Source organism: Phallusia mammillata, chromosome 2 (assembly GCF_965637545.1).
Source record: "Phallusia mammillata chromosome 2, kaPhaMamm4.hap1.1, whole genome shotgun sequence".
NCBI lineage: Eukaryota > Metazoa > Chordata > Ascidiacea > Phlebobranchia > Ascidiidae > Phallusia > Phallusia mammillata.
In genome coordinates this window covers 16,342,073-16,358,181 of record NC_137253.1, presented here as the reverse complement: position 1 = coordinate 16,358,181, position 16,109 = coordinate 16,342,073, and the positions used below count along the sequence as shown (strand labels likewise).

The 16,109-nt window shown below is 40.9% G+C and overlaps 47 non-coding genes across 47 annotated transcripts; all 47 read left to right on the top strand.

Annotated features, from left to right (window-relative positions):
- Positions 1-355: 355 nt before the first annotated feature.
- Trnai-aau (transfer RNA isoleucine (anticodon AAU)) lies at positions 356-429 on the top strand. Its single transcript has one exon. It is a non-coding gene; the product is annotated as a tRNA-Ile (tRNA).
- Positions 430-436: 7 nt separating this feature from the next.
- Trnaf-gaa (transfer RNA phenylalanine (anticodon GAA)) lies at positions 437-509 on the top strand. The gene has a single exon. It is a non-coding gene; the product is annotated as a tRNA-Phe (tRNA).
- A 400-nt stretch (positions 510-909) lies between these two features.
- On the top strand, positions 910-983 carry Trnai-aau (transfer RNA isoleucine (anticodon AAU)). The gene has a single exon. It is a non-coding gene; the product is annotated as a tRNA-Ile (tRNA).
- Positions 984-990: 7 nt separating this feature from the next.
- Positions 991-1,063, top strand: Trnaf-gaa (transfer RNA phenylalanine (anticodon GAA)). Its single transcript has one exon. It is a non-coding gene; the product is annotated as a tRNA-Phe (tRNA).
- Positions 1,064-1,467: 404 nt separating this feature from the next.
- On the top strand, positions 1,468-1,541 carry Trnai-aau (transfer RNA isoleucine (anticodon AAU)). The gene has a single exon. It is a non-coding gene; the product is annotated as a tRNA-Ile (tRNA).
- A 7-nt stretch (positions 1,542-1,548) lies between these two features.
- Trnaf-gaa (transfer RNA phenylalanine (anticodon GAA)) lies at positions 1,549-1,621 on the top strand. Its single transcript has one exon. It is a non-coding gene; the product is annotated as a tRNA-Phe (tRNA).
- Positions 1,622-2,025: 404 nt separating this feature from the next.
- Positions 2,026-2,099, top strand: Trnai-aau (transfer RNA isoleucine (anticodon AAU)). The gene has a single exon. It is a non-coding gene; the product is annotated as a tRNA-Ile (tRNA).
- Positions 2,100-2,106: 7 nt separating this feature from the next.
- On the top strand, positions 2,107-2,179 carry Trnaf-gaa (transfer RNA phenylalanine (anticodon GAA)). Its single transcript has one exon. It is a non-coding gene; the product is annotated as a tRNA-Phe (tRNA).
- Positions 2,180-2,579: 400 nt separating this feature from the next.
- Positions 2,580-2,653, top strand: Trnai-aau (transfer RNA isoleucine (anticodon AAU)). The gene has a single exon. It is a non-coding gene; the product is annotated as a tRNA-Ile (tRNA).
- Positions 2,654-2,660: 7 nt separating this feature from the next.
- Trnaf-gaa (transfer RNA phenylalanine (anticodon GAA)) lies at positions 2,661-2,733 on the top strand. The gene has a single exon. It is a non-coding gene; the product is annotated as a tRNA-Phe (tRNA).
- A 404-nt stretch (positions 2,734-3,137) lies between these two features.
- Trnai-aau (transfer RNA isoleucine (anticodon AAU)) lies at positions 3,138-3,211 on the top strand. Its single transcript has one exon. It is a non-coding gene; the product is annotated as a tRNA-Ile (tRNA).
- A 484-nt stretch (positions 3,212-3,695) lies between these two features.
- On the top strand, positions 3,696-3,769 carry Trnai-aau (transfer RNA isoleucine (anticodon AAU)). The gene has a single exon. It is a non-coding gene; the product is annotated as a tRNA-Ile (tRNA).
- Positions 3,770-4,253: 484 nt separating this feature from the next.
- Positions 4,254-4,327, top strand: Trnai-aau (transfer RNA isoleucine (anticodon AAU)). Its single transcript has one exon. It is a non-coding gene; the product is annotated as a tRNA-Ile (tRNA).
- Positions 4,328-4,334: 7 nt separating this feature from the next.
- Positions 4,335-4,407, top strand: Trnaf-gaa (transfer RNA phenylalanine (anticodon GAA)). Its single transcript has one exon. It is a non-coding gene; the product is annotated as a tRNA-Phe (tRNA).
- A 401-nt stretch (positions 4,408-4,808) lies between these two features.
- Positions 4,809-4,882, top strand: Trnai-aau (transfer RNA isoleucine (anticodon AAU)). The gene has a single exon. It is a non-coding gene; the product is annotated as a tRNA-Ile (tRNA).
- Positions 4,883-5,366: 484 nt separating this feature from the next.
- On the top strand, positions 5,367-5,440 carry Trnai-aau (transfer RNA isoleucine (anticodon AAU)). Its single transcript has one exon. It is a non-coding gene; the product is annotated as a tRNA-Ile (tRNA).
- A 7-nt stretch (positions 5,441-5,447) lies between these two features.
- Positions 5,448-5,520, top strand: Trnaf-gaa (transfer RNA phenylalanine (anticodon GAA)). Its single transcript has one exon. It is a non-coding gene; the product is annotated as a tRNA-Phe (tRNA).
- Positions 5,521-5,924: 404 nt separating this feature from the next.
- On the top strand, positions 5,925-5,998 carry Trnai-aau (transfer RNA isoleucine (anticodon AAU)). The gene has a single exon. It is a non-coding gene; the product is annotated as a tRNA-Ile (tRNA).
- Positions 5,999-6,005: 7 nt separating this feature from the next.
- On the top strand, positions 6,006-6,078 carry Trnaf-gaa (transfer RNA phenylalanine (anticodon GAA)). The gene has a single exon. It is a non-coding gene; the product is annotated as a tRNA-Phe (tRNA).
- A 400-nt stretch (positions 6,079-6,478) lies between these two features.
- Positions 6,479-6,552, top strand: Trnai-aau (transfer RNA isoleucine (anticodon AAU)). Its single transcript has one exon. It is a non-coding gene; the product is annotated as a tRNA-Ile (tRNA).
- A 7-nt stretch (positions 6,553-6,559) lies between these two features.
- Trnaf-gaa (transfer RNA phenylalanine (anticodon GAA)) lies at positions 6,560-6,632 on the top strand. The gene has a single exon. It is a non-coding gene; the product is annotated as a tRNA-Phe (tRNA).
- A 404-nt stretch (positions 6,633-7,036) lies between these two features.
- Trnai-aau (transfer RNA isoleucine (anticodon AAU)) lies at positions 7,037-7,110 on the top strand. Its single transcript has one exon. It is a non-coding gene; the product is annotated as a tRNA-Ile (tRNA).
- Positions 7,111-7,594: 484 nt separating this feature from the next.
- On the top strand, positions 7,595-7,668 carry Trnai-aau (transfer RNA isoleucine (anticodon AAU)). The gene has a single exon. It is a non-coding gene; the product is annotated as a tRNA-Ile (tRNA).
- A 7-nt stretch (positions 7,669-7,675) lies between these two features.
- On the top strand, positions 7,676-7,748 carry Trnaf-gaa (transfer RNA phenylalanine (anticodon GAA)). Its single transcript has one exon. It is a non-coding gene; the product is annotated as a tRNA-Phe (tRNA).
- Positions 7,749-8,149: 401 nt separating this feature from the next.
- On the top strand, positions 8,150-8,223 carry Trnai-aau (transfer RNA isoleucine (anticodon AAU)). The gene has a single exon. It is a non-coding gene; the product is annotated as a tRNA-Ile (tRNA).
- A 484-nt stretch (positions 8,224-8,707) lies between these two features.
- Trnai-aau (transfer RNA isoleucine (anticodon AAU)) lies at positions 8,708-8,781 on the top strand. Its single transcript has one exon. It is a non-coding gene; the product is annotated as a tRNA-Ile (tRNA).
- A 7-nt stretch (positions 8,782-8,788) lies between these two features.
- On the top strand, positions 8,789-8,861 carry Trnaf-gaa (transfer RNA phenylalanine (anticodon GAA)). Its single transcript has one exon. It is a non-coding gene; the product is annotated as a tRNA-Phe (tRNA).
- A 401-nt stretch (positions 8,862-9,262) lies between these two features.
- On the top strand, positions 9,263-9,336 carry Trnai-aau (transfer RNA isoleucine (anticodon AAU)). The gene has a single exon. It is a non-coding gene; the product is annotated as a tRNA-Ile (tRNA).
- A 7-nt stretch (positions 9,337-9,343) lies between these two features.
- Trnaf-gaa (transfer RNA phenylalanine (anticodon GAA)) lies at positions 9,344-9,416 on the top strand. The gene has a single exon. It is a non-coding gene; the product is annotated as a tRNA-Phe (tRNA).
- A 404-nt stretch (positions 9,417-9,820) lies between these two features.
- On the top strand, positions 9,821-9,894 carry Trnai-aau (transfer RNA isoleucine (anticodon AAU)). The gene has a single exon. It is a non-coding gene; the product is annotated as a tRNA-Ile (tRNA).
- Positions 9,895-10,367: 473 nt separating this feature from the next.
- Positions 10,368-10,441, top strand: Trnai-aau (transfer RNA isoleucine (anticodon AAU)). The gene has a single exon. It is a non-coding gene; the product is annotated as a tRNA-Ile (tRNA).
- A 7-nt stretch (positions 10,442-10,448) lies between these two features.
- Positions 10,449-10,521, top strand: Trnaf-gaa (transfer RNA phenylalanine (anticodon GAA)). Its single transcript has one exon. It is a non-coding gene; the product is annotated as a tRNA-Phe (tRNA).
- A 393-nt stretch (positions 10,522-10,914) lies between these two features.
- Positions 10,915-10,988, top strand: Trnai-aau (transfer RNA isoleucine (anticodon AAU)). Its single transcript has one exon. It is a non-coding gene; the product is annotated as a tRNA-Ile (tRNA).
- Positions 10,989-11,469: 481 nt separating this feature from the next.
- Positions 11,470-11,543, top strand: Trnai-aau (transfer RNA isoleucine (anticodon AAU)). Its single transcript has one exon. It is a non-coding gene; the product is annotated as a tRNA-Ile (tRNA).
- Positions 11,544-12,027: 484 nt separating this feature from the next.
- Trnai-aau (transfer RNA isoleucine (anticodon AAU)) lies at positions 12,028-12,101 on the top strand. Its single transcript has one exon. It is a non-coding gene; the product is annotated as a tRNA-Ile (tRNA).
- Positions 12,102-12,108: 7 nt separating this feature from the next.
- Positions 12,109-12,181, top strand: Trnaf-gaa (transfer RNA phenylalanine (anticodon GAA)). The gene has a single exon. It is a non-coding gene; the product is annotated as a tRNA-Phe (tRNA).
- Positions 12,182-12,656: 475 nt separating this feature from the next.
- Positions 12,657-12,729, top strand: Trnaf-gaa (transfer RNA phenylalanine (anticodon GAA)). Its single transcript has one exon. It is a non-coding gene; the product is annotated as a tRNA-Phe (tRNA).
- A 407-nt stretch (positions 12,730-13,136) lies between these two features.
- Trnai-aau (transfer RNA isoleucine (anticodon AAU)) lies at positions 13,137-13,210 on the top strand. Its single transcript has one exon. It is a non-coding gene; the product is annotated as a tRNA-Ile (tRNA).
- Positions 13,211-13,694: 484 nt separating this feature from the next.
- On the top strand, positions 13,695-13,768 carry Trnai-aau (transfer RNA isoleucine (anticodon AAU)). The gene has a single exon. It is a non-coding gene; the product is annotated as a tRNA-Ile (tRNA).
- A 7-nt stretch (positions 13,769-13,775) lies between these two features.
- On the top strand, positions 13,776-13,848 carry Trnaf-gaa (transfer RNA phenylalanine (anticodon GAA)). The gene has a single exon. It is a non-coding gene; the product is annotated as a tRNA-Phe (tRNA).
- A 479-nt stretch (positions 13,849-14,327) lies between these two features.
- On the top strand, positions 14,328-14,400 carry Trnaf-gaa (transfer RNA phenylalanine (anticodon GAA)). Its single transcript has one exon. It is a non-coding gene; the product is annotated as a tRNA-Phe (tRNA).
- Positions 14,401-14,798: 398 nt separating this feature from the next.
- Positions 14,799-14,872, top strand: Trnai-aau (transfer RNA isoleucine (anticodon AAU)). The gene has a single exon. It is a non-coding gene; the product is annotated as a tRNA-Ile (tRNA).
- A 7-nt stretch (positions 14,873-14,879) lies between these two features.
- Positions 14,880-14,952, top strand: Trnaf-gaa (transfer RNA phenylalanine (anticodon GAA)). Its single transcript has one exon. It is a non-coding gene; the product is annotated as a tRNA-Phe (tRNA).
- Positions 14,953-15,345: 393 nt separating this feature from the next.
- Positions 15,346-15,419, top strand: Trnai-aau (transfer RNA isoleucine (anticodon AAU)). The gene has a single exon. It is a non-coding gene; the product is annotated as a tRNA-Ile (tRNA).
- Positions 15,420-15,426: 7 nt separating this feature from the next.
- Positions 15,427-15,499, top strand: Trnaf-gaa (transfer RNA phenylalanine (anticodon GAA)). Its single transcript has one exon. It is a non-coding gene; the product is annotated as a tRNA-Phe (tRNA).
- Positions 15,500-15,897: 398 nt separating this feature from the next.
- Trnai-aau (transfer RNA isoleucine (anticodon AAU)) lies at positions 15,898-15,971 on the top strand. Its single transcript has one exon. It is a non-coding gene; the product is annotated as a tRNA-Ile (tRNA).
- A 7-nt stretch (positions 15,972-15,978) lies between these two features.
- Positions 15,979-16,051, top strand: Trnaf-gaa (transfer RNA phenylalanine (anticodon GAA)). The gene has a single exon. It is a non-coding gene; the product is annotated as a tRNA-Phe (tRNA).
- The last annotated feature ends 58 nt before the right edge of the window (positions 16,052-16,109 follow it).

Genomic DNA, 16,109 nt, shown 5'->3' with positions numbered 1-16,109 from the left:
TGTGTTGGTGAGAATCACAACGAGAAAGTACACTGAAAATGTTTACCGACAGATGCAAATTGACTTTACATTAAATCTGTCAGAAAATAGTCTCAGAGAACATTTTGAAAAAAGATTTCTACAACAGTACTTGCTTCTCTAGTAGTTTATTACTTCTCTAATTTGACTTCCGTCGCATTGCCTATTTTTCACCAAAACAAACCTGGTGTGATTCAGGTTTGAGAATACTTACATTGTTTGTTTATTAGCTGAATTTCAATTTCTGTCGGCTCCGAGGGTTGCGCGGTGTTGGAATCCCGACCAAAAGTGTTCATTGACACTTGACAAGGAGATTTGAATTCAATTTATAGCACATGGCCGGTTAGCTCAGTTGGTTAGAGCGTTGTGCTAATAACGCAAATGTCGCGGGTTCGATCCCCGTACTGGCCAGGTTATCGCCTCGATAGCTCAGTCGGGAGAGCGTCAGACTGAAGATCTGAAGGTCCCTGGTTCAATCCCGGGTCGAGGCAACACATCTTTTGTAATATTTTTTCTACATTAGTTGTTCTGTGTTGGTGAGAATCACAACGAGAAAGTGCACTGAAAATGTTTACCGACAGATGCAAATTGACTTTACATTAAATCTGTCAGAAAATAGTCTCAGAGAACATTTTGAAAAAAGATTTCTACAACAGTAGGCTACTTGCTTCTCTAGTAGTTATTACTTCTCTAATTTGACTTCCATCGCATTGCCTATTTTTCACCAAAACAAACCTGGTGTGATTCAGGTTTGAGAATACTTACATTTTTTGTTTATTAGCTGAATTTCAATTTCTGTCGGCTTCGAGGGTTGCGCGGTGTTGGAATCCCGACCAAAAGTGTTCATTGACACTTAATGACAAGGAGATTTGAATTCAATTTACAGTACATGGCCGGTTAGCTCAGTTGATTAGAGCGTTGTGCTAATAACGCAAATGTCGCGGGTTCGATCCCCGTACTGGCCAGGTTATCGCCTCGATAGCTCAGTCGGGAGAGCGTCAGACTGAAGATCTGAAGGTCCCTGGTTCAATCCCGGGTCGAGGCAACACATCTTTTGCAACATTTTGTAATATTGTTTTCTACATTTGTTGTTCTGTGTTGGTGAGAATCACAACGAGAAAGTACACTGAAAATGTTTACCGACAGATGCAAATTGACTTTACATTAAATCTGTCAGAAAATAGTCTCAGAGAACATTTTGAAAAAAGATTTCTACAACAGTACTTGCTTCTCTAGTAGTTTATTACTTCTCTAATTTGACTTCCGTCGCATTGCCTATTTTTCACCAAAACAAACCTGGTGTGATTCAGGTTTGAGAATACTTACATTGTTTGTTTATTAGCTGAATTTCAATTTCTGTCGGCTCCGAGGGTTGCGCGGTGTTGGAATCCCGACCAAAAGTGTTCATTGACACTTGACAAGGAGATTTGAATTCAATTTACAGCACATGGCCGGTTAGCTCAGTTGGTTAGAGCGTTGTGCTAATAACGCAAATGTCGCGGGTTCGATCCCCGTACTGGCCAGGTTATCGCTTCGATAGCTCAGTCGGGAGAGCGTCAGACTGAAGATCTGAAGGTCCCTGGTTCAATCCCGGGTCGAGGCAACACATCTTTTGCAACATTTTGTAATATTGTTTTCTACATTTGTTGTTCTGTGTTGGTGAGAATCACAACGAGAAAGTACACTGAAAATGTTTACCGACAGATGCAAATTGACTTTACATTAAATCTGTCAGAAAATAGTCTCAGAGAACATTTTGAAAAAAGATTTCTACAACAGTACTTGCTTCTCTAGTAGTTTATTACTTCTCTAATTTGACTTCCGTCGCATTGCCTATTTTTCACCAAAACAAACCTGGTGTGATTCAGGTTTGAGAATACTTACATTGTTTGTTTATTAGCTGAATTTCAATTTCTGTCGGCTCCGAGGGTTGCGCGGTGTTGGAATCCCGACCAAAAGTGTTCATTGACACTTGACAAGGAGATTTGAATTCAATTTACAGCACATGGCCGGTTAGCTCAGTTGGTTAGAGCGTTGTGCTAATAACGCAAATGTCGCGGGTTCGATCCCCGTACTGGCCAGGTTATCGCCTCGATAGCTCAGTCGGGAGAGCGTCAGACTGAAGATCTGAAGGTCCCTGGTTCAATCCCGGGTCGAGGCAACACATCTTTTGTCATATTTTTTTCTACATTAGTTGTTCTGTGTTGGTGAGAATCACAACGAGAAAGTGCACTGAAAATGTTTACCGACAGATGCAAATTGACTTTACATTAAATCTGTCAGAAAATAGTCTCAGAGAACATTTTGAAAAAAGATTTCTACAACAGTAGGCTACTTGCTTCTCTAGTAGTTATTACTTCTCTAATTTGACTTCCATCGCATTGCCTATTTTTCACCAAAACAAACCTGGTGTGATTCAGGTTTGAGAATACTTACATTTTTGTTTATTAGCTGAATTTCAATTTCTGTCGGCTTCGAGGGTTGCGCGGTGTTGGAATCCCGACCAAAAGTGTTCATTGACACTTAATGACAAGGAGATTTGAATTCAATTTACAGTACATGGCCGGTTAGCTCAGTTGATTAGAGCGTTGTGCTAATAACGCAAATGTCGCGGGTTCGATCCCCGTACTGGCCAGGTTATCGCCTCGATAGCTCAGTCGGGAGAGCGTCAGACTGAAGATCTGAAGGTCCCTGGTTCAATCCCGGGTCGAGGCAACACATCTTTTGCAACATTTTGTAATATTTTTTTCTACATTTGTTGTTCTGTGTTGGTGAGAATCACAACGAGAAAGTACACTGAAAATGTTTACCGACAGATGCAAATTGACTTTACATTAAATCTGTCAGAAAATAGTCTCAGAGAACATTTTGAAAAAAGATTTCTACAACAGTACTTGCTTCTCTAGTAGTTTATTACTTCTCTAATTTGACTTCCGTCGCATTGCCTATTTTTCACCAAAACAAACCTGGTGTGATTCAGGTTTGAGAATACTTACATTGTTTGTTTATTAGCTGAATTTCAATTTCTGTCGGCTCCGAGGGTTGCGCGGTGTTGGAATCCCGACCAAAAGTGTTCATTGACACTTGACAAGGAGATTTGAATTCAATTTACAGCACATGGCCGGTTAGCTCAGTTGGTTAGAGCGTTGTGCTAATAACGCAAATGTCGCGGGTTCGATCCCCGTACTGGCCAGGTTATCGCTTCGATAGCTCAGTCGGGAGAGCGTCAGACTGAACATCTGAAGGTCCCTGGTTCAATCCCGGGTCGAGGCAACACATCTTTTGCAACATTTTGTAATATTGTTTTCTACATTTGTTGTTCTGTGTTGGTGAGAATCACAACGAGAAAGTACACTGAAAATGTTTACCGACAGATGCAAATTGACTTTACATTAAATCTGTCAGAAAATAGTCTCAGAGAACATTTTGAAAAAAGATTTCTACAACAGTACTTGCTTCTCTAGTAGTTTCTTACTTCTCTAATTTGACTTCCGTCGCATTGCCTATTTTTCACCAAAACAAACCTGGTGTGATTCAGGTTTGAGAATACTTACATTTTTTGTTTATTAGCTGAATTTCAATTTCTGTCGGCTTCGAGGGTTGCGCGGTGTTGGAATCCCGACCAAAAGTGTTCATTGACACTTGACAAGGAGATTTGAATTCAATTTACAGCACATGGCCGGTTAGCTCAGTTGGTTAGAGCGTTGTGCTAATAACGCAAATGTCGCGGGTTCGATCCCCGTACTGGCCAGGTTATCGCTTCGATAGCTCAGTCGGGAGAGCGTCAGACTGAACATCTGAAGGTCCCTGGTTCAATCCCGGGTCGAGGCAACACATCTTTTGCAACATTTTGTAATATTGTTTTCTACATTTGTTGTTCTGTGTTGGTGAGAATCACAACGAGAAAGTACACTGAAAATGTTTACCGACAGATGCAAATTGACTTTACATTAAATCTGTCAGAAAATAGTCTCAGAGAACATTTTGAAAAAAGATTTCTACAACAGTACTTGCTTCTCTAGTAGTTTCTTACTTCTCTAATTTGACTTCCGTCGCATTGCCTATTTTTCACCAAAACAAACCTGGTGTGATTCAGGTTTGAGAATACTTACATTTTTTGTTTATTAGCTGAATTTCAATTTCTGTCGGCTTCGAGGGTTGCGCGGTGTTGGAATCCCGACCAAAAGTGTTCATTGACACTTGACAAGGAGATTTGAATTCAATTTACAGCACATGGCCGGTTAGCTCAGTTGGTTAGAGCGTTGTGCTAATAACGCAAATGTCGCGGGTTCGATCCCCGTACTGGCCAGGTTATCGCCTCGATAGCTCAGTCGGGAGAGCGTCAGACTGAAGATCTGAAGGTCCCTGGTTCAATCCCGGGTCGAGGCAACACATCTTTTGTCATATTTTTTTCTACATTAGTTGTTCTGTGTTGGTGAGAATCACAACGAGAAAGTGCACTGAAAATGTTTACCGACAGATGCAAATTGACTTTACATTAAATCTGTCAGAAAATAGTCTCAGAGAACATTTTGAAAAAAGATTTCTACAACAGTAGGCTACTTGCTTCTCTAGTAGTTATTACTTCTCTAATTTGACTTCCATCGCATTGCCTATTTTTCACCAAAACAAACCTGGTGTGATTCAGGTTTGAGAATAGTTACATTTTTTGTTTATTAGCTGAATTTAAATTTCTGTCGGCTTCGAGGGTTGCGCGGTGTTGGAATCCCGACCAAAAGTGTTCATTGACACTTAATGACAAGGAGATTTGAATTCAATTTACAGTACATGGCCGGTTAGCTCAGTTGGTTAGAGCGTTGTGCTAATAACGCAAATGTCGCGGGTTCGATCCCCGTACTGGCCAGGTTATCGCTTCGATAGCTCAGTCGGGAGAGCGTCAGACTGAACATCTGAAGGTCCCTGGTTCAATCCCGGGTCGAGGCAACACATCTTTTGCAACATTTTGTAATATTGTTTTCTACATTTGTTGTTCTGTGTTGGTGAGAATCACAACGAGAAAGTACACTGAAAATGTTTACCGACAGATGCAAATTGACTTTACATTAAATCTGTCAGAAAATAGTCTCAGAGAACATTTTGAAAAAAGATTTCTACAACAGTACTTGCTTCTCTAGTAGTTTATTACTTCTCTAATTTGACTTCCGTCGCATTGCCTATTTTTCACCAAAACAAACCTGGTGTGATTCAGGTTTGAGAATACTTACATTGTTTGTTTATTAGCTGAATTTCAATTTCTGTCGGCTCCGAGGGTTGCGCGGTGTTGGAATCCCGACCAAAAGTGTTCATTGACACTTGACAAGGAGATTTGAATTCAATTTACAGCACATGGCCGGTTAGCTCAGTTGGTTAGAGCGTTGTGCTAATAACGCAAATGTCGCGGGTTCGATCCCCGTACTGGCCAGGTTATCGCTTCGATAGCTCAGTCGGGAGAGCGTCAGACTGAAGATCTGAAGGTCCCTGGTTCAATCCCGGGTCGAGGCAACACATCTTTTGCAACATTTTGTAATATTGTTTTCTACATTTGTTGTTCTGTGTTGGTGAGAATCACAACGAGAAAGTACACTGAAAATGTTTACCGACAGATGCAAATTGACTTTACATTAAATCTGTCAGAAAATAGTCTCAGAGAACATTTTGAAAAAAGATTTCTACAACAGTACTTGCTTCTCTAGTAGTTTATTACTTCTCTAATTTGACTTCCGTCGCATTGCCTATTTTTCACCAAAACAAACCTGGTGTGATTCAGGTTTGAGAATACTTACATTGTTTGTTTATTAGCTGAATTTCAATTTCTGTCGGCTCCGAGGGTTGCGCGGTGTTGGAATCCCGACCAAAAGTGTTCATTGACACTTGACAAGGAGATTTGAATTCAATTTACAGCACATGGCCGGTTAGCTCAGTTGGTTAGAGCGTTGTGCTAATAACGCAAATGTCGCGGGTTCGATCCCCGTACTGGCCAGGTTATCGCCTCGATAGCTCAGTCGGGAGAGCGTCAGACTGAAGATCTGAAGGTCCCTGGTTCAATCCCGGGTCGAGGCAACACATCTCTTGTAATATTTTTTCTACATTAGTTGTTCTGTGTTGGTGAGAATCACAACGAGAAAGTGCACTGAAAATGTTTACCGACAGATGCAAATTGACTTTACATTAAATCTGTCAGAAAATAGTCTCAGAGAACATTTTGAAAAAAGATTTCTACAACAGTAGGCTACTTGCTTCTCTAGTAGTTATTACTTCTCTAATTTGACTTCCATCGCATTGCCTATTTTTCACCAAAACAAACCTGGTGTGATTCAGGTTTGAGAATACTTACATTGTTTGTTTATTAGCTGAATTTCAATTTCTGTCGGCTTCGAGGGTTGCGCGGTGTTGGAATCCCGACCAAAAGTGTTCATTGACACTTAATGACAAGGAGATTTGAATTCAATTTACAGTACATGGCCGGTTAGCTCAGTTGATTAGAGCGTTGTGCTAATAACGCAAATGTCGCGGGTTCGATCCCCGTACTGGCCAGGTTATCGCCTCGATAGCTCAGTCGGGAGAGCGTCAGACTGAAGATCTGAAGGTCCCTGGTTCAATCCCGGGTCGAGGCAACACATCTTTTGCAACATTTTGTAATATTGTTTTCTACATTTGTTGTTCTGTGTTGGTGAGAATCACAACGAGAAAGTACACTGAAAATGTTTACCGACAGATGCAAATTGACTTTACATTAAATCTGTCAGAAAATAGTCTCAGAGAACATTTTGAAAAAAGATTTCTACAACAGTACTTGCTTCTCTAGTAGTTTATTACTTCTCTAATTTGACTTCCGTCGCATTGCCTATTTTTCACCAAAACAAACCTGGTGTGATTCAGGTTTGAGAATACTTACATTGTTTGTTTATTAGCTGAATTTCAATTTCTGTCGGCTCCGAGGGTTGCGCGGTGTTGGAATCCCGACCAAAAGTGTTCATTGACACTTGACAAGGAGATTTGAATTCAATTTACAGCACATGGCCGGTTAGCTCAGTTGGTTAGAGCGTTGTGCTAATAACGCAAATGTCGCGGGTTCGATCCCCGTACTGGCCAGGTTATCGCTTCGATAGCTCAGTCGGGAGAGCGTCAGACTGAACATCTGAAGGTCCCTGGTTCAATCCCGGGTCGAGGCAACACATCTTTTGCAACATTTTGTAATATTGTTTTCTACATTTGTTGTTCTGTGTTGGTGAGAATCACAACGAGAAAGTACACTGAAAATGTTTACCGACAGATGCAAATTGACTTTACATTAAATCAATCAGAAAATAGTCTCAGAGAACATTTTGAAAAAAGATTTCTACAACAGTACTTGCTTCTCTAGTAGTTTCTTACTTCTCTAATTTGACTTCCGTCGCATTGCCTATTTTTCACCAAAACAAACCTGGTGTGATTCAGGTTTGAGAATACTTACATTTTTTGTTTATTAGCTGAATTTCAATTTCTGTCGGCTTCGAGGGTTGCGCGGTGTTGGAATCCCGACCAAAAGTGTTCATTGACACTTGACAAGGAGATTTGAATTCAATTTACAGCACATGGCCGGTTAGCTCAGTTGGTTAGAGCGTTGTGCTAATAACGCAAATGTCGCGGGTTCGATCCCCGTACTGGCCAGGTTATCGCCTCGATAGCTCAGTCGGGAGAGCGTCAGACTGAAGATCTGAAGGTCCCTGGTTCAATCCCGGGTCGAGGCAACACATCTTTTGTCATATTTTTTTCTACATTAGTTGTTCTGTGTTGGTGAGAATCACAACGAGAAAGTGCACTGAAAATGTTTACCGACAGATGCAAATTGACTTTACATTAAATCTGTCAGAAAATAGTCTCAGAGAACATTTTGAAAAAAGATTTCTACAACAGTAGGCTACTTGCTTCTCTAGTAGTTATTACTTCTCTAATTTGACTTCCATCGCATTGCCTATTTTTCACCAAAACAAACCTGGTGTGATTCAGGTTTGAGAATAGTTACATTTTTTGTTTATTAGCTGAATTTAAATTTCTGTCGGCTTCGAGGGTTGCGCGGTGTTGGAATCCCGACCAAAAGTGTTCATTGACACTTAATGACAAGGAGATTTGAATTCAATTTACAGTACATGGCCGGTTAGCTCAGTTGGTTAGAGCGTTGTGCTAATAACGCAAATGTCGCGGGTTCGATCCCCGTACTGGCCAGGTTATCGCTTCGATAGCTCAGTCGGGAGAGCGTCAGACTGAACATCTGAAGGTCCCTGGTTCAATCCCGGGTCGAGGCAACACATCTTTTGCAACATTTTGTAATATTGTTTTCTACATTTGTTGTTCTGTGTTGGTGAGAATCACAACGAGAAAGTACACTGAAAATGTTTACCGACAGATGCAAATTGACTTTACATTAAATCTGTCAGAAAATAGTCTCAGAGAACATTTTGAAAAAAGATTTCTACAACAGTACTTGCTTCTCTAGTAGTTTCTTACTTCTCTAATTTGACTTCCGTCGCATTGCCTATTTTTCACCAAAACAAACCTGGTGTGATTCAGGTTTGAGAATACTTACATTTTTTGTTTATTAGCTGAATTTCAATTTCTGTCGGCTTCGAGGGTTGCGCGGTGTTGGAATCCCGACCAAAAGTGTTCATTGACACTTGACAAGGAGATTTGAATTCAATTTACAGCACATGGCCGGTTAGCTCAGTTGGTTAGAGCGTTGTGCTAATAACGCAAATGTCGCGGGTTCGATCCCCGTACTGGCCAGGTTATCGCCTCGATAGCTCAGTCGGGAGAGCGTCAGACTGAAGATCTGAAGGTCCCTGGTTCAATCCCGGGTCGAGGCAACACATCTTTTGTCATATTTTTTTCTACATTAGTTGTTCTGTGTTGGTGAGAATCACAACGAGAAAGTGCACTGAAAATGTTTACCGACAGATGCAAATTGACTTTACATTAAATCTGTCAGAAAATAGTCTCAGAGAACATTTTGAAAAAAGATTTCTACAACAGTAGGCTACTTGCTTCTCTAGTAGTTATTACTTCTCTAATTTGACTTCCATCGCATTGCCTATTTTTCACCAAAACAAACCTGGTGTGATTCAGGTTTGAGAATAGTTACATTTTTTGTTTATTAGCTGAATTTAAATTTCTGTCGGCTTCGAGGGTTGCGCGGTGTTGGAATCCCGACCAAAAGTGTTCATTGACACTTAATGACAAGGAGATTTGAATTCAATTTACAGTACATGGCCGGTTAGCTCAGTTGATTAGAGCGTTGTGCTAATAACGCAAATGTCGCGGGTTCGATCCCCGTACTGGCCAGGTTATCGCCTCGATAGCTCAGTCGGGAGAGCGTCAGACTGAAGATCTGAAGGTCCCTGGTTCAATCCCGGGTCGAGGCAACACATCTTTTGCAACATTTTGTAATATTTTTTTCTACATTTGTTGTTCTGTGTTGGTGAGAATCACAACGAGAAAGTACACTGAAAATGTTTACCGACAGATGCAAATTGACTTTACATTAAATCTGTCAGAAAATAGTCTCAGAGAACATTTTGAAAAAAGATTTCTACAACAGTACTTGCTTCTCTAGTAGTTCATTACTTCTCTAATTTGACTTCCGTCGCATTGCCTATTTTTCACCAAAACAAACCTGGTGTGATTCAGGTTTGAGAATACTTACATTGTTTGTTTATTAGCTGAATTTCAATTTCTGTCGGCTCCGAGGGTTGCGCGGTGTTGGAATCCCGACCAAAAGTGTTCATTGACACTTGACAAGGAGATTTGAATTCAATTTACAGCACATGGCCGGTTAGCTCAGTTGGTTAGAGCGTTGTGCTAATAACGCAAATGTCGCGGGTTCGATCCCCGTACTGGCCAGGTTATCGCTTCGATAGCTCAGTCGGGAGAGCGTCAGACTGAAGATCTGAAGGTCCCTGGTTTAATCCCGGGTCGAGGCAACACATCTTTTGCAACATTTTGTAATATTGTTTTCTACATTTGTTGTTCTGTGTTGGTGAGAATCACAACGAGAAAGTACACTGAAAATGTTTACCGACAGATGCAAATTGACTTTACATTAAATCTGTCAGAAAATAGTCTCAGAGAACATTTTGAAAAAAGATTTCTACAACAGTACTTGCTTCTCTACTTCTCTAATTTGACTTCCGTCGCATTGCCTATTTTTCACCAAAACAAACCTGGTGTGATTCAGGTTTGAGAATACTTACATTTTTTGTTTATTAGCTGAATTTCAATTTCTGTCGGCTTCGAGGGTTGCGCGGTGTTGGAATCCCGACCAAAAGTGTTCATTGACACTTGACAAGGAGATTTGAATTCAATTTACAGCACATGGCCGGTTAGCTCAGTTGGTTAGAGCGTTGTGCTAATAACGCAAATGTCGCGGGTTCGATCCCCGTACTGGCCAGGTTATCGCTTCGATAGCTCAGTCGGGAGAGCGTCAGACTGAAGATCTGAAGGTCCCTGGTTCAATCCCGGGTCGAGGCAACACATCTTTTGCAACATTTTGTAATATTGTTTTCTACATTTGTTGTTCTGTGTTGGTGAGAATCACAACGAGAAAGTACACTGAAAATGTTTACCGACAGATGCAAATTGACTTTACATTAAATCTGTCAGAAAATAGTCTCAGAGAACATTTTGAAAAAAGATTTCTACAACAGTACTTGCTTCTCTACTTCTCTAATTTGACTTCCGTCGCATTGCCTATTTTTCACCAAAACAAACCTGGTGTGATTCAGGTTTGAGAATACTTACATTTTTTGTTTATTAGCTGAATTTCAATTTCTGTCGGCTTCGAGGGTTGCGCGGTGTTGGAATCCCGACCAAAAGTGTTCATTGACACTTGACAAGGAGATTTGAATTCAATTTACAGCACATGGCCGGTTAGCTCAGTTGGTTAGAGCGTTGTGCTAATAACGCAAATGTCGCGGGTTCGATCCCCGTACTGGCCAGGTTATCGCCTCGATAGCTCAGTCGGGAGAGCGTCAGACTGAAGATCTGAAGGTCCCTACTTCAATCCCGGGTCGAGGCAACACATCTTTTGTCATATTTTTTTCTACATTAGTTGTTCTGTGTTGGTGAGAATCACAACGAGAAAGTGCACTGAAAATGTTTACCGACAGATGCAAATTGACTTTACATTAAATCTGTCAGAAAATAGTCTCAGAGAACATTTTGAAAAAAGATTTCTACAACAGTAGGCTACTTGCTTCTCTAGTAGTTATTACTTCTCTAATTTGACTTCCATCGCATTGCCTATTTTTCACCAAAACAAACCTGGTGTGATTCAGGTTTGAGAATACTTACATTGTTTGTTTATTAGCTGAATTTAAATTTCTGTCGGCTTCGAGGGTTGCGCGGTGTTGGAATCCCGACCAAAAGTGTTCATTGACACTTAATGACAAGGAGATTTGAATTCAATTTACAGTACATGGCCGGTTAGCTCAGTTGATTAGAGCGTTGTGCTAATAACGCAAATGTCGCGGGTTCGATCCCCGTACTGGCCAGGTTATCGCCTCGATAGCTCAGTCGGGAGACCGTCAGACTGAAGATCTGAAGGTCCCTGGTTCAATCCCGGGTCGAGGCAACACATCTTTTGCAACATTTTGTAATATTTTTTTCTACATTTGTTGTTCTGTGTTGGTGAGAATCACAACGAGAAAGTACACTGAAAATGTTTACCGACAGATGCAAATTGACTTTACATTAAATCTGTCAGAAAATAGTCTCAGAGAACATTTTGAAAAAAGATTTCTACAACAGTACTTGCTTCTCTAGTAGTTTATTACTTCTCTAATTTGACTTCCGTCGCATTGCCTATTTTTCACCAAAACAAACCTGGTGTGATTCAGGTTTGAGAATACTTACATTTTTTGTTTATTAGCTGAATTTCAATTTCTGTCGGCTTCGAGGGTTGCGCGGTGTTGGAATCCCGACCAAAAGTGTTCATTGACACTTGACAAGGAGATTTGAATTCAATTTACAGCACATGGCCGGTTAGCTCAGTTGGTTAGAGCGTTGTGCTAATGACGCAAATGTCGCGGGTTCGATCCCCGTACTGGCCAGGTTATCGCCTCGATAGCTCAGTCGGGAGAGCGTCAGACTGAAGATCTGAAGGTCCCTGGTTCAATCCCGGGTCGAGGCAACACATCTTTTGTCATATTTTTTTCTACATTAGTTGTTCTGTGTTGGTGAGAATCACAACGAGAAAGTGCACTGAAAATGTTTACCGACAGATGCAAATTGACTTTACATTAAATCTGTCAGAAAATAGTCTCAGAGAACATTTTGAAAAAAGATTTCTACAACAGTACTTGCTTCTCTAGTAGTTTATTACTTCTCTAATTTGACTTCCGTCGCATTGCCTATTTTTCACCAAAACAAACCTGGTGTGATTCAGGTTTGAGAATACTTACATTGTTTGTTTATTAGCTGAATTTCAATTTCTGTCGGCTCCGAGGGTTGCGCGGTGTTGGAATCCCGACCAAAAGTGTTCATTGACACTTGACAAGGAGATTTGAATTCAATTTACAGCACATGGCCGGTTAGCTCAGTTGGTTAGAGCGTTGTGCTAATAACGCAAATGTCGCGGGTTCGATCGCCGTACTGGCCAGGTTATCGCCTCGATAGCTCAGTCGGGAGAGCGTCAGACTGAAGATCTGAAGGTCCCTGGTTCAATCCCGGGTCGAGGCAACACATCTTTTGCAACATTTTGTAATATTGTTTTCTACATTTGTTGTTCTGTGTTGGTGAGAATCACAACGAGAAAGTGCACTGAAAATGTTTACCGACAGATGCAAATTGACTTTACATTAAATCTGTCAGAAAATAGTCTCAGAGGACATTTTGAAAAAAGATTTCTACAACAGTACTTGCTTCTCTAGTAGTTTATTACTTCTCTAATTTGACTTCCGTCACATTGCCTATTTTTCACCAAAACAAACCTGGTGTGATTCAGGTTTGAGAATACTTACATTTTTTGTTTATTAGCTGAATTTCAATTTCTGTCGGCTTCGAGGGTTGCGCGGTGTTGGAATCCCGACCAAAAGTGTTCATTGACACTTAATGACAAGGAGATTTGAATTCAATTTACAGTACATGGCCGGTTAGCTCAGTTGGTTAGAGCTTTGTGCTAATAACGCAAATGTCGCGGGTTCGATCCCCGTACTGGCCGGGTTATCGCCTCGATAGCTCAGTCGGGAGAGCGTCAGACTGAAGATCTGAAGGTCCATGATTCAATCCCGGGTCGAGGCAACACATCTTTTGCAACATTTTGTAATATTTTTTTCTACATTAGTTGTTCTGTGTTGGTGAGAATCACAACGAGAAAGTACACTGAAAATGTTTACCGACAGATGCAAATTGACTTTACATTAAATCTGTCAGAAAATAGTCTCAGAGAACATTTTGAAAAAAGATTTCTACAACAGTACTTGCTTCTCTAGTAGTTTCTTACTTCTCTAATTTGACTTCCGTCGCATTGCCTATTTTTCACCAAAACAAACCTGGTGTGATTCAGGTTTGAGAATACTTACATTTTTTGTTTATTAGCTGAATTTCAATTTCTGTCGGCTTCGAGGGTTGCGCGGTGTTGGAATACCGACCAAAAGTGTTCATTGACACTTGACAAGGAGATTTGAATTGAATTTACAGTACATGGCCGGTTAGCTCAGTTGGTTAGAGCGTTGTGCTAATAACGCAAATGTCGCGGGTTCGATCCCCGTACTGGCCAGGTTATCGCCTCGATAGCTCAGTCGGGAGAGCGTCAGACTGAAGATCTGAAGGTCCCTGGTTCAATCCCGGGTCGAGGCAACACATCTTTTGTCATATTTTTTTCTACATTAGTTGTTCTGTGTTGGTGAGAATCACAACGAGAAAGTGCACTGAAAATGTTTACCGACAGATGCAAATTGACTTTACATTAAATCTGTCAGAAAATAGTCTCAGAGAACATTTTGAAAAAAGATTTCTACAACAGTAGGCTACTTGCTTCTCTAGTAGTTATTACTTCTCTAATTTGACTTCCATCGCATTGCCTATTTTTCACCAAAACAAACCTGGTGTGATTCAGGTTTGAGAATACTTACATTTTTTGTTTATTAGCTGAATTTCAATTTCTGTCGGCTTCGAGGGTTGCGCGGTGTTGGAATACCGACCAAAAGTGTTCATTGACACTTGACAAGGAGATTTGAATTGAATTTACAGTACATGGCCGGTTAGCTCAGTTGGTTAGAGCGTTGTGATAATAACGCAACTGTCGCGGGTTCGTTCCCCGTACTGGCCAGGTTATCGCCTCGATAGCTCAGTCGGGAGAGCGTCAGACTGAAGATCTGAAGGTCCCTGGTTCAATCCCGGGTCGAGGCAACACATCTTTTGTCATATTTTTTTCTACATTAGTTGTTCTGTGTTGGTGAGAATCACAACGAGAAAGTGCACTGAAAATGTTTACCGACAGATGCAAATTGACTTTACATTAAATCTGTCAGAAAATAGTCTCAGAGAACATTTTGAAAAAAGATTTCTACAACAGTAGGCTACTTGCTTCTCTAGTAGTTATTACTTCTCTAATTTGACTTCCATCGCATTGCCTATTTTTCACCAAAACAAACCTGGTGTGATTCAGGTTTGAGAATACTTACATTTTTTGTTTATTAGCTGAATTTCAATTTCTGTCGGCTTCGAGGGTTGCGCGTTGTTGGAATCCCGACCAAAAGTGTTCATTGACACTTGACAAGGAGATTTGAATTCAATTTACTGCACATGGCCGGTTAGCTCAGTTGGTTAGAGCGTTGTGCTAATAACGCAAATGTCGCGGGTTCGATCCCCGTACTGGCCAGGTTATCGCCTCGATAGCTCAGTCAGGAGAGCGTCAGACTGAAGATCTGAAGGTCCCTGGTTCAATCCCGGGTCGAGGCAACACATCTTTTGCAACATTTTGTAATATTGTTTTCTACATTTGTTGTTCTGTGTTGGTGAGAATCACAACGAGAAAGTACACTCAAAATGTTTACCGACAGATGCAAATTGACTTTACATTAAATCTGTCAGAAAATAGTCTCAGAGAACATTTTGAAAAAAGATTTCTACAACAGTACTTGCTTCTCTACTTCTCTAATTTGACTTCCGTCGCATTGCCTATTTTTCACCAAAACAAACCTGGTGTGATTCAGGTTTGAGAATACTTACATTTTTTGTTTATTAGCTGAATTTCAATTTCTGTCGGCTTCGAGGGTTGCGCGGTGTTGGAATACCGACCAAAAGTGTTCATTGACACTTGACAAGGAGATTTGAATTGAATTTACAGTACATGGCCGGTTAGCTCAGTTGGTTAGAGCGTTGTGCTAATAACGCAAATGTCGCGGGTTCGATCCCCGTACTGGCCAGGTTATCGCCTCGATAGCTCAGTCGGGAGAGCGTCAGACTGAAGATCTGAAGGTCCCTGGTTCAATCCCGGGTCGAGGCAACACATCTTTTGTCATATTTTTTTCTACATTAGTTGTTCTGTGTTGGTGAGAATCACAACGAGAAAGTGCACTGAAAATGTTTACCGACAGATGCAAATTGACTTTACATTAAATCTGTCAGAAAATAGTCTCAGAGAACATTTTGAAAAAAGATTTCTACAACAGTAGGCTACTTGCTTCTCTAGTAGTTATTACTTCTCTAATTTGACTTCCATCGCATTGCCTATTTTTCACCAAAACAAACCTGGTGTGATTCAGGTTTGAGAATACTTACATTTTTTGTTTATTAGCTGAATTTCAATTTCTGTCGGCTTCGAGGGTTGCGCGGTGTTGGAATACCGACCAAAAGTGTTCATTGACACTTGACAAGGAGATTTGAATTCAATTTACAGTACATGGCCGGTTAGCTCAGTTGGTTAGAGCGTTGTGCTAATAACGCAAATGTCGCGGGTTCGATCCCCGTACTGGCCAGGTTATCGCCTCGATAGCTCAGTCGGGAGAGCGTCAGACTGAAGATCTGAAGGTCCCTGGTTCAATCCCGGGTCGAGGCAACACATCTTTTGTCATATTTTTTTTCTACATTAGTTGTTCTGTGTTGGTGAGAATCAC